Raw genomic sequence first — 12,102 nt, 5'->3', positions numbered from 1 at the left:
TCTCTATTCTGAAGCTTCTATGTTGTGGTGACATTAGTAATGAGACCTTCAGTTTGAATATTCAGAGCTTCCATACTTAGGACTTCAAGAGATCCTGCTCACGGTGAATTGATTTCCTCTAGTTGTTTTAAACGCCCCTTCCCCAGTCCTGAATTTTATACTCCTTTTCAGTTTACTACATATTAAAACTTTTAGTTAAAAGTCTGTGATTATGTTTATAGTAGCAGTGCTAATTACATGATCCATATTGCAATATTATTCTGCTTCTTTAATATACTTTTGCGGCCGCCCCCTGAGCTGAGGGCACGTGCACAGTGGAGTGAAAACTCTGCCTTGGGCATGCACTACCTGAAAAGAATGTAGAGAAGATACAGAAAGAAGAAGTTAGCAGTATGACACTCAGCTACAGCCACACCCCATGCCTATGCACTTTTTAGTAAACAGAATCAGCAGGTAAATGTATCAGGCAAGCAATTATAATCATTGGGGGTTACCTAACATTTTGGCACCTCCCCAATGATTGTTCCTTTCCTTCATCTTTAAAACAAACATAAAGACATGTTTCTGCTTTTAAGAAAGGTGATTAAAGGAATGGCATTAAAACTGGGGTTCTAAAATATGTTGTTTTTAAATAAGACATTTGTGTGGCTGCACCTATAAAAGTGAAGGGTTTTACCTTATCATTATCACCTTTGGTTGCGGTTGACACTTATTACACGTCATGAAAGCAATATCAGTCCTACTTATCTTGTGATACAGAGACACTCAAGGTTAACTTGGATCTGATTCCAATACTGGAAATTAGCAAGATAGAGTTTAGCCTTTGACTCCTTTGATAAGATGCATAAATGAAGGCCAGACATACAGCAATATAAAAGTAATATTTAACAGTTCACAGTTTTGCCCTTATATTATACCATGCAGAAACAGAAACAACAAATGCTTAGAAACAGAAAAAGTATCCTCTTTATTTATTAACCCTCTTAAATAAGTTAATAACTGTTGCCAAACCCACAGGAAAAGTATAACCATTATCTGCCACCCTTTCAAAAAATGTGCTGTATAATTTTTCAGTACATTTGGAAACCAAAAAAACTCCTCTGAAATACATTAGAAAATCTTCTGCAAAACATACATAGGTAGGTTAATGGGATCTATAAGTGATCCATCACATTTAAAACAGTGGAGGAATATTTCAAGCAATAACTTTTATAAAATGTGCTATAGAAATAATTACACAGGATCCATTACTATTGTTGCCCCTCCTGTTTGTCTGGAGAAAAACAGTTACATCAAGCATTGCCAATAAGTTTTCACTCAGGATGTGAAGACTAATGTCAGTGGTAAGAGGGAAGCTAGAGATGTCTTTTGGCAGCTACAATTCCTTGCCAGAATGTGGGAACTGGGAGAACCGGGAAGAGCTATGTGATTTCTATGTTGAAGAGGGGTCCTCTTTATTTGATGCACCTGTTGTACGATATGTGTAGGCAGGGCCACCGCCAGGGGCCACAGGGGGAACAATCATCCCAGGCCCAGTCTAATTCTAGTTTTAAGGGGGGCCCAGTCCTGGATTTGTCGGGTCCCCAATACAGGCCTGTCCCTCTCATCTTTTTCAATGTTTAAATTCATTGGTGGCCAGTAGCTAATCCATTTGGTTGCATTCCATGTGAACTTATGACATCACTACACACATGACGCAACCTTATAAGACTGCCTGTGGCCTGGCATCATTCAGAAAAGAGTGAGCCATTGTTGGAGCAGGACATTACTGAGTAGGATTCCACTCTTTGGAAGTATGGACCCCTTGGGTAGTATTAAACTGCATATAATTGAGTTTACATTTTAATATACATTTCTTTTCTTTTTCCCACTATTACTCTTATTCATATCATAGTCATTTCAATTTTTATTGTAATGAGTATGGCAATGTTGAAATGTTTATACAATACCGATTTTTTACAAAAAAAAAAAAAAAAAAAAAGTAGTAAAAGCCCCCACTGGTGAGGAGGATGAAGAAGCTTTCACAAAGGAGGAGGAAAACTTTAAACACTAATGGTCTTTTTTCTTAAACGAAGAATTGAGGAAACGGCACACAGAATTGAATGCAAAAGGGGATATACCCCTATGGATTTATTGTGTCAAACAGCACAACGTTTCAGGGGCAGGCCCCTTCGTCAGGTGATATGGCAAGCTAATTACAAACAGCCCTTAAATAGCCTATCGGCCCTCCCACCACCAGAAAAAAAAGGTCAAAAAACTTTACTCAAAAAAACATTTTTTTGTTCTTACGAAAAAGAAAAATGATGACTCCAAAAAACAATAATTGAAACAATTGTCCATTGAGATAAATGTCCAATCACAATGATAATCCAAAATTGGTAAATTAATAATAAGAAAAAACGAAATACAAAAAAGTGAAACGAACAAATCAAGGAATAAGGCACATAAGGAGATTATACTTTCCCTACTGGGGTATTACCTTTCCCTTGGAGAATAATTATGCACAGAAGTTTATCTGAAAGGTAAAAAGATACAAAGTAAGTTGTCAATCTCCTGCCAACTGAAACAATTCTAACCACCATAGCAGTTTGTTACTTAAGTTTTAGGTGATGAAACTAGAGCATTCTAAACACACATAGTGGCATGTTACAGAATTAAAAAGTAGCGAAAGTGGTTGTCAAAGTTATAGGTAACAGGATAAATTAAACTCTTCATTCAATCCCCTTGGCATTTGTGTTTGTAACAACCAAATCCAATAACTTTCACGTTGTAATAACTTTTGTTTTAAATTTTGCCCTCTGCTCACCTCCACCTTTTCCAAGACCTGCCAACGTAGTTGTGAAACTCCATGTTGTTTTTCAAAAAAATGTTTAGCCAGTGTAGTTTCGTGCTTAGTGTATTTGGTCAATTTATTTTTATCCTCTAATGCAGGTTGAAAGTTTCGTATAGCTGATTTGTGCTCATTAAGTCGTGTTTTAATTGGTCTGCTTGTTTGGCCAATGTATGCTAATCCACATGGACATTTAATATAATAAATGACATTCAAGGAATTACAAGTGTGGAATCCCTTTGTGCGATGTTGTGTGCCTTTACAAGGGTGTGTAACACAGTCACCCCTTATTATGCTGTTGCAATGCCCACAGTTATGACAGGGATAGCTTCCAGGGGGTATCTTGTCAGATCGAGTCGAGGTTTTCTTATTCTTTTTTTTTTGTAACTTATAATTTTTATTAGCAAAAAGGAGTCATACAGAATCATGAGCCATACAAAATAGCACAAGTCATCACTAACAGTGTTGAACTAGCACAGGGTCCATGAGGCTCCTTCAGGATCAAAGAATAATGAAAGAGGGAAAAAAGGAAAGGGGGGGACAGAAGAGAAAGTGGGGGGGAAGGAGGAAGAGAAAAGGGGAGAAATGAGGGAATAATAGAGGAAAAGGAGGGAATAAAATAATAAAACAAACCAGAACAGTCAGCCTTGGGTCGAGAGCATATTGCGAGACAGTAGCAATGAAGCACAAAAGTATAGTACAGTGGGAGCAAACCTGAAATCCATCAACTTACAAGCACGTTCGGTTCAGTCAGCCAGACCCCCAAGTACCCAAACAGACCAGACCTTTAAGTATTGAGGTGATTTGTTCTGAAGAAAAGCAATTCGTTCCTCGAAGGAGCGGTTACTATTAACCCTAGTTATCACTTCAGTTAAGGTTGGGGGATCTGTGGATTTCCATTTAGCTGCTATAGCCAGTCTTGTAGCAGTTAAAATCTGATTGACTAAGATCTGGGAATGTTTGGGCAGTCGGGAGAATGGCAGACCCAAAAGGTAGGTTAAAGGATCTCTGGACAAGATAGAGGTGGTTAGTTTGGTTAGTAAGGTCTCAATATCACCCCACAGTGTATGTAATTTAGGACAGGACCAAAAAGTATGTAGCAACGAACCAACATCACCACATTGCCTCCAACAGGCGTTCGGGTGGTCTGGGAACAAAGCATGCAGTTTGTCCGGGGTATGGTACCATCTCATAAGCACCTTGTATACACTCTCCTTTTGCCTGACGCAGGTGACCATTTTCTGTGCATTAGACCAGATTGCAGTCCATTCCTCTGCACTCAGTTGTTTCGCTAAAGACTCTTCCCATTTGAGCATATATGGGTGGTTGGGGCGGCTGTTCAGCGGTGTGTCCAGCAAAATTTTGTATATTCTGGAAATTAAGCCCTTCTGTGGCAGGCCCAACCTAGCCAAAAGTTCAAATGGTGTAGGAGGCGCAGTTTTAACCTGCTGTATGTACGGCTGCAAAAAATGACGTAATTGGAAGTACTCAAAGAGTTGAAGATGAGCCAGTGGGGCTTTTTGGGAGAGTTCTCCATAGGTCAGGAGTGAGTTGGTGGTAGTTAGCAAGTCCTTGATCTGGCACATGTTCGTAGTTTGCCACCTAGAATAAAATCCCTGTAATGTACCTGGATAAAAGTCTGGGTTTCTCAAGTAAAGTACATTCAAGGAATAAGCCGATTTTAGATTGAATTTCGTCTTGAGAGCAGACCAGAGTCTCAGAGTGTGTTGTGTAGAGTGCAGGAGAGCGGACAACGATTGCGGTTTATTGTTGGGGGACCATATTCGACAGTTTAGATGACTTCCCAAGGATTGTGCATTCTCAATATGGCCCCAGACGGTATTAGAGTCCCAGTGAGACCAGGCCAAGAGTTGTCGGAGGTGGGATGCCTCATAATATCGCTGTAGGAAAGGAACACCAAAGCCACCAGTTCGTAAAGGAGCGGTTAACGTTGCCTTTGATATCCTATGGCGTTTATTTCCCCAGATGAAGTTATGGAATGAGGCCTGGATATCCTGGAAAGTTTTGCGGGGGAATGGGACGGGCAGCGTCTCAAATAGATATAAAAATTTGGGGAGAATGTTCATTTTCAATGCAGCAATCCTCCCAAACCAGGAAAGAGAGTGAGTGCCCCACTTTTGCAGGGTGGCCTTCGTCTGAGTGATAAGAGGAGTGAAGTTGTAGGCAAATAGCTGGTTATATGAAGGAGTAATTTTCGTGCCTAGATAGGTAATGAAATTAGATTTCCAGTTATATTTAAATTTGGATTGTAAGGTTTCCAAAGTCATTTGGGGCAATCGCACTGGCAGGGCTTCCGTTTTTGTTAAATTGATCTTATGTCCCGACAAACTACCATATATCTCCAGTATTCTATGTAAGGACGGTAAGGATAATAGAGGGTTAGTAACAGTTAATAGTACATCATCAGCAAATAGTGACAACTTAAATTGCTCATTATTAACCCGTACCCCAGTGACGTCTTTACTGTTCCTAATGACAGCTGCTAAAGGCTCGACACTAAGGGCGTACAACAGAGGAGAGAGAGGGCAACCCTGTCTAGTGCCGTTGGTGATCAAGATTGGACTGTGGGCCTGACCTGGGAGCTTGAGATAAGTTGTAGGGGTGCTATCTAAGCTTCCTAATGCAGTCAAATAGGGACCGGTAAGATTCAGGTGGCGGAGAAGTGCAAATAGAAAAGGCCAACTTAAGCGGTCAAAAGCCTTTTCGGCATCAAGACTAAGTAGGAGCATTGGTTGTTTCTCCCTATGGGCAATGTTCAATAAGTCAACGGTCCTTCTCGTGTTGTCACCCGCCTGTCGGCCCTGTATAAAACCGACCTGATCCCGATGTATGAGACGGGGCAAAATGGGGGCAAGACGATTAGCAAGGATCTTGGAAAACAATTTTAAATCAGAATTCAATAAGGCTATGGGCCTATAGTTAGTACAGAGCGTTGCATCTTTACCTTCCTTGGGGATCAAAGCTAGGTATGAAGTGAGGTCTGAGTGTGGAATGGGGGTGCCCTGAAGATAGTCATTGAAAAGTTTTGTGAGAAATGGAGAGAGGATATGAAGGAAAATCTTGTAATATTTGTATGTAAACCCGTCAGGCCCTGGAGTTTTAGCATTAGGCATCGACTTAAGCGTTGCCGCGATTTCTTCTGGAGTGATGGGCTGGTTAAGTGTTTGTAAATCTGATTCCTCGAATTTTGGTAGATTTGCTTCTATGAGAAAATTGGTAAGAGGGTCTAGGTCGGGGTTGTTATCGGTGGGTGGTTGCAGATTCAGATTATACAATTTATGGTAAAAATCGTGAAAGGTCTGCCCAATCTGATCGGGGTTGTATGTTAATTGGCCAGAGTGAGTTTTGATGGCAGCTATCCTTGTCGAAGCTTTCTGGTCTCTTAAGTTTCTTGCTAAAAGTGTATGCTGCTTGTCACCTTTTTCATAATATTTTAATTTGGTCCAGATCATAGCTTTTTCAACCTCCTTGTACCTAGCAGCTTTTAGTTCACCTCGAATTTGTAAAATCTGCGCCAGCAGGGTGGGTGAATTGTGGGTGTAGTATGAGCTTTCAAGGGCTCGTAATCTAGCCTGCAGGGTTGTGTAGGAGCTAAGATATGACTTCTTTTTTTGTGCAGCTAGGGCAATTAATTTGCCTCTAATGGTAGCCTTGTGCGCTTCCCACAGGATCGGCAGGGATTGTACTGAATTTACATTAATTTGAAAATATTCCTGCAGCACTGACTCGATTTGTTGAACCGTGTCAGCATCATGAAGGACAGTCTCATTCAATCGCCAGTGCGGTTCTCTGCCTGGGAGCGCAGCAAGGTGTAATTGTAAGACTATAGGGGAATGGTCGGACCACGTGATGGGAAGTATATCAGTGGAATAGCGGAGGTTTAAGCAGGGATGAGAAATCAAGAAATAATCAATACGTGTATGAAGTTTGTGGGGGTTGGAGTAGAAGGTATATTGTTTCTCTTTTGGATGGTTGATACGCCAGGCATCAAATAAAGAGAACTGTCGAGTTAGCTGCCTAAATTTTCTGGACAGAGTATGGGTCGCCTGATTCAGGGCCTGTTGGGAACGGTCCATTGTCTGCGAAAAAGTCATATTAAAATCACCACCAATAACTAAATAGGGGTGGAGAGTGTCTAGGTGGGACTGCAGGATCTTTAGTAGGAAAGCGTTTTGCCCTTTATTGGGGGAGCATATATTGAGCAAACTAATCGGGATCCCTGTGTAAGTGGCTGAAAGCAATAAATAGTGACCCTCAGGGTCCCAATGGTTTGATTGACAATAAGGGGACAGTCTTTATGGATTAGTATGGCCACACCAGCTTTCTTCTGATTGCCAGAAGCATAGTAACCAGTAGGGAAATATTTAGAGCTCAATTTATGTGAGCCAGAAGCGTCAAAATGAGTCTCCTGTATGAAAGCAATATCAGCCTTCGAAATCCTCAATTCTTTGAGAGCCAAATATCTTTTGGTTATACTGTTAAGTCCCTTGACATTCAACGATAGCAACTTAACCATGATTGAGTCAAGGATGGCTGGGCGCTATACTGGTACAGAGGGGTGATGACTTTCAGGAAAAGTACCCTATATCCAGTGTCGGACTGGCCCGGCGGGAAACCGGGAAAAAACCCGGTGGGCCCCGACCCTTGTGGGCCCCCGGGCCAGAACCCATCTCTATATATTTCGAATCGTGGGAAAAAAATTTTTTCTGGCGATGCGCAGCGCCGCCAGCGCATTCACGCCGAACGGCGCGGTTGCGCATGCGCGCCGAACGGCGCTGTTGCGCATGCGCGCCGAATGGCGCTCTTGCGCATGCGCGCCAAGCGGCGGTGTTGCTGGCCCGACGCATTTTAGTAGGGGTGCAGGGGGCCGGAGGGGGGCCCCTGGACAGCAGTCCCGGTGGGCCCCGGGCCCCCCAGTCCGACCCTGCCTATATCTGAAAAGCAGCATGACGTCAGATAGCAGCTTAAGGCTGACTTTAAATATAAGACTCACATAACACTTTCCCAACAGAGCAGGAACAACAAGTTCAGATACATTGCATGCATTGTTAACCCAATGAGATTTGAACATGGAGAGATAAAAAAAATCAAGTACCAAGGCTGAAAATAATAAAAACAAAAACAAAAGTAACTGTATAGAACATCCGGCAGCTGAGGAGAGAAATGAACTGCCCTTCAGGCAGTACAAAAGTCCGGAAAGTAAAGTTCGTGGCTCAGAAAACACAGTCATACGTGAGCCCAAAAAGAGCCCTCGGCTCTATGCGAGGGGGGCAGGAAACATATGGAGTAACACAGGCCTAGTCAGCATCCTGCCAAATGACCTTAGGTAACTTACTGAATCAGAGGTAGAACAAACTATTAAGCAAAATTTATCCATCTTCTGCTGGAGGAGAGGGACTTAGCGCAAGCCTGGGTTCTAGTGAGGAGGTAGGAACCCTGGTCCACTGAGGAACGAGTGCAGCTTTGGCGGGAGATTGACGTGGTGAAGCAGATTCACTCTTGGATTGGAGCCCCAGTGCTGTCAGCAATTTACTTCCTTTTGCTGGGTTCAGGAGTGTGTGTGTCGTGCCTCGATGATTGACAACCAGCTTAAAGGGGAAACCCCACCGATAAGGGATTTTATGTTCCCTCAGCTTCTGTGTAATTGGCTTAAGCTCCCTCCTTTTAGCCAAAGTGACTGGTGATAGGTCTGCAAATATCTGTAGTTTGCAGTTATGAAAGTCCACAGATTGCATAGAACGAGTTACAGAGGCTATCAGTTCCTTGCCTTCATAATAGTGAAACCTCGCTATTATGTCACGGGGTGGTTTGTTGTCAGGGGGTTTCGAAGCCAATGAGCGATGGGCCCTGTCCAGTAGCCACAGTTTTGAGGATGCTTGGGGGCAAAGAGTACAAAACAAGTCCTGCAGGTATTGCACAATATCAGGGCCCCCCACTGTCTCAGGGATTCCCCGAAATCGCAAATTTTGTCTGCGAGACCTGTTTTCCAGGTCTTCACAGGTGTCTTTAAGGAACGCCAATTCCTCTCGTAATGAACAATTTTCATCTTCCAAAAGCCCCAACCGCTGAGCTACATCGTCAGTGTATGTCTCCAATTTGTCTGTACGTTCACCCATGTCACTTAAATCCCTTTGAACCTCCCTAATGGCCGCGGTGACTGCCCGTGAGACCGTATGCTTGATGGTGTCTTGTAAGGCCTCTTTAAGCTGCGCCAGGTGTTGCGCCAGTATTGGGGCAGTAACCGGTTGTAAATGACCCGGGGGCATATCAATATCAAGGGACTGACCTGTAAGGCGATGTTGTGGGCTCTCAGGGTCGGGCGGCAGTGAGGAGGGAGATGCGCTCGGTGAGTCACTTTCATGGCGCGCAATAAGTCTATCGGCGCCATCTTGCCGCACGGCCTTCGTCTTCTGCGATTGTGATCTCTGAAGGTATGGAGACATGGTAGCGGGTTGGTCTTTAGGCTTTTTCTTGCCCATGATGGATGGCAGGTTGTCTCTGAGAACAACTGACCCGATTTCGACTGGGTGACTGAGCTGGTTGCTGAATTTCGGGCTTAAAAGGTCTGTTAAGGCGAGGAGCTCCTAGTCAACGCGTGCTTCCTCCATCAAGGTTGGCCACGCCCAGGTTTTCTTATTCTTAACCATGTCCCCTATGTTTCTCCCCCTCCTGTAGGAAAAAATTGGAGGAACAGAGAATAATTTACCAAATTTGGGGTCATTTTTTAAGATCATCCAGTTTTTGAGGATGATATTTTTAATGGCTACAGAGTTGGTGTCATACGTGGAAACAAATGGTACCCGGTCAGACTTATTCTTAGATTTTTTCGTTTGTTTTAGCAACTCTTCCCTTGGTATTACACCTATTTCATTTTTGATTTTTTCCATTCCTGATTGATCATAACCTTTTCTAAGGAATTTATTGGCCATTACTGTGGACTCTTGCGCATATAATGCGTCAGTCGAAGTGATTCTCCTTACACGTAGCATTTGGCTTCTTGGTAAACCCTTGAACAGACTAGGTGGGTGAAAGCTAGTGGGATTCAGTAAATTGTTGCGATCTGTGGTTTTAGTGTATAAAGAGGTCACAAATCCTGTGTCACTATATTGTACATTCACGTCCAGAAAGTGAATCATAGAGTGATGTGATTCTAACGTAAATTTTATGGATGAATGTACGCTGTTGAGATAATTAAAAAAATTATCAAGTTCAATCTGTGTGCCAGTCCAAATAAAAAATGTGTCATCGACAAATCTCATGTAGGAATGAATATGGCAAGAAAATTCAGTGTTGCAGAATATAAATGTTTGTTCGAAATAGTCCATAAAAATGTTGGCGTATGCCGGGCCATGTTTGCCCCCATGGCACAGCCTTGTATTTGCAGATAATACTTTTTTTCAAAAGAGAAGACATTTTTGGTAAGAACAAATTCTAACAAAGTGCAAAGAAAATTAATTTTATATGTGGGTAGAGATGTACGTCCAAGGTAAGTACGTACACATTCAACACCTTCCTCGTGTGGTATTGAGGTATATATATATACTAAGCACGAAACTACACTGGCTAAGCATTTTTTTGAAAAACAACATGGAGTTTCACAACTACGTTGGCAGGTCTTGGAAAAGGTGGAGGTGAGCAGAGGGCAAAATTTAAAACAAAAGTTATTACAACGTGAAAGTTATTGGATTTGGTTGTTACAAACACAAATGCCAAGGGGATTGAATGAAGAGTTTAATTTATCCTGTTACCTATAACTTTGACAACCACTTTCGCTACTTTTTAAATCTGTAACATGCCACTATGTGTGTTTAGAATGCTCTAGTTTCATCACCTAAAACTTAAGTAACAAACTGCTATGGTGGTTAGAATTGTTTCAGTTGGCAGGAGATTGACAACTTACTTTGTATCTTTTTACCTTTCAGATAAACTTCTGTGCATAATTACTCTCCAAGGGAAAGGTAATACCCCAGTAGGGAAAGTATAATCTCCTTATGTGCCTTATTCCTTGATTTGTTCGTTTCACTTTTTTGTATTTCGTTTTTTCTTATTATTAATTTACCAATTTTGGATTATCATTGTGATTGGACATTTATCTCAATGGACAATTGTTTCAATTATTGTTTTTTGGAGTCATAATTTTTCTTTTTCGTAAGAACAAAAAAATGTTTTTTTGAGTAAAGTTTTTTTACCTTTTTTTTCTGGTGGTGGGAGGGCCGATAGGCTATTTAAGGGCTGTTTGTAATTAGCTTTCCATATCACCTGACGAAGGGGCCTGCCCCCGAAACGTTGTGCTGTTTGACACAATAATTCCATAGGGGTATATCCCCTTTTGCATTCAATTCTGTGTGCCGTTTCCTCAATTCTTCGTTTCCTGTGAACCCAGGGGAGTGCCGTCTCCCTAGAGGACTGAGCACCAGATTATTGCATATGAGAAGGCCTGGGAGTGCATACAATTTCTACTTTGACCTTTTTTCTTAAACCCCTGTCCACTAGTGTATTTTTTCATAAGCCCCTGGGCCACCAAGGTCATTTTAGTAAAGGCCCTGGCCACCAATGTAGGGGAGAGAGCATTTATCAAACTGTCCTTGATTTACACCCTTCTAGAGGTGTAGCTTTCTTGTTGGTGGTTACTTGATGAAGGTACAATCCCCTATGACATTTTGTTTCTATTTAAACTGTATACTTATTTTCTAAAAATAAAGTTGTAAATATGTTGTGCTATTTATTCACACTAATCCAATTTCATATTGGTGGCTTTTGGGGCTGGTCACAAGCAGTCACTGCCAATGCTGGAGGGAAATTGTGGAAGCACTTAAGGCTAAATCAAAATATATTTAAATATAATGGAAGTGCTACTTACAATGCACTTCCCTGGGCCCCTGTCTCATAAATAATTCAGTATAAATGCAAATGCATGTTTACAAAACAGGGGTTTTTAGTTACCAAAGTTATGATCATAAAATTGAAAAGCCACCATACCACGTCAAGGTAAACCCCATATGGCGGTCCCTAACTTACTTATTAAAAAGAAATGTTTCTCTGCATAATAGCATTACCTGTGTTCAGTGTATGTTGAGCATTGGTTTCAATTTGAAGGCTGAATCCTCCCCCGCCAGTAAAGGCTTTTAAGAGAGAGAGATTGCCCAAACCAACGCCCACATTTAAAAGCGTAGGACCACCATTAGTTTTAAGGGGTGGGTATGGGGTGCTATTGAAAAACCACATGAAGCTATGCCACAGCTTCAGGCAAA

Source organism: Xenopus laevis, chromosome 3L, assembly GCF_017654675.1.
Source record: "Xenopus laevis strain J_2021 chromosome 3L, Xenopus_laevis_v10.1, whole genome shotgun sequence".
Taxonomy (NCBI): Eukaryota; Metazoa; Chordata; class Amphibia; order Anura; family Pipidae; genus Xenopus; species Xenopus laevis.
This window is presented reverse-complemented; position numbering follows the sequence as displayed.